Genomic DNA, 1,282 nt, shown 5'->3' on the forward strand with positions numbered 1-1,282 from the left:
GTAACAGAGAGAGAGAGAGTGAGAGAGAGAGAGAGAGAGAGAGAGAGAGAGAGACCTATCAGAGGGAGAAGAACCTTATAGGGCTTATACTCGAAGGTTTACCCCTGTGTAGGCTCAAAAGCCATAGCAGTGCAGCACATTGAGTACCTCTGCTTATACTGTAAAACCTCATCTTTTTAGCAAAGCACGCCAACAGAAGCCTCTCGGAAGTGAGTGCCGTGTTCTCTCTGTATTTTTTCTGTGGATTTTAGGACTAAATTCAGGTTTAAATACAGGTTCTTCTTGCAATGTCCAGACATAATTCTTTTAAAATAATTAATTGTAAAAGCAAGTATTTAATTATTTCAAGCAATTATTAAATTATGTAATATTTATCAAAGTCATGTCTTGTATGTTATTTTAATAGTCATGTCTTATGTGATATATTCTGTTCTCCAAATGTTTTTAACAAATCTTTAAGAATACGTTACTTTAAAGCTGAAGTGTGTCATTTTTGCTGATGTTAAAATCCTATTACAGTCCAAAATATCAATAGACAACTATAAACGAGTCATTTGTAGATTGATTTATCCAAAAAGTGCAACAAGTGTTTCTCTGTGGTGCAATTAAAACAATACTGAGAATAAAAATATGGTTGAGCCAATGGCATTGGATTGGGGGCAGGACTATCTGTTTGTCCAACCAGTGGTTCATGTTTATGAAATCTGATCAGTCATTATTTTTGCAATTGCATTTGCTCAAAAAAAAAAAAAAAGCAACCACTTCAGCTTTAAAAAAATAAAAATAAAAAATAACAAATTTCTGCTGTGCACTCAACACTAACGCAGATTTATTTTTTACACATTGTGTTGTAGGTAATAGGTTTAGTTTTGGACAGAGAGAAGACAGAGAATGGCTTATCGAGAGACGGGGATTTGAAAACAAAACCAACTCCTTTAGACAACAAAGAAGAACCCAACAGCAAGAGAAAAGGCCCGACACAGCAAGACAGCACACAGAAATCGAGAGAAGGAGAGGAGGGACTCGGGGAGGAGACACAAACAGCGGCCCATAGAGGATCAGTCAAAGCCAGACAGGCCATCTTGCAAAGAGCCACTCAATCACAGAGAGACGACTACACAGAAGGTTTCAAATACAGAACAGAAGTACCACGGCACACACGATGGGGTGTTTCATGTGCTGCTTTGTGTGAGGAGAAATGCTTGGTGCGTGTGTGAGTGTGTTTGTAAGAGTTTTGATGTTTTGTGAGTGTTTCTGAGTGTGTGAGTGTCGTGTCTGACAC

The 1,282-nt window shown here is 38.0% G+C and overlaps 1 protein-coding gene across 1 annotated transcript in view; it reads right to left on the reverse strand.

The window, feature by feature from the left end:
• The window catches only part of LOC107699563 (plasma membrane calcium-transporting ATPase 3-like), a 56,384-nt gene that overhangs the window by 7,325 nt on the left and 47,777 nt on the right, over window positions 1–1,282 (reverse strand). The gene's annotated exons all lie outside the window — the stretch shown is intronic.

The sequence above is a fragment of the Sinocyclocheilus anshuiensis genome, unplaced genomic scaffold, assembly GCF_001515605.1.
Source record: "Sinocyclocheilus anshuiensis isolate Anshui unplaced genomic scaffold, SAMN03320099.WGS_v1.1 scaffold879, whole genome shotgun sequence".
In the NCBI taxonomy this organism is placed as follows: domain Eukaryota; kingdom Metazoa; phylum Chordata; class Actinopteri; order Cypriniformes; family Cyprinidae; genus Sinocyclocheilus; species Sinocyclocheilus anshuiensis.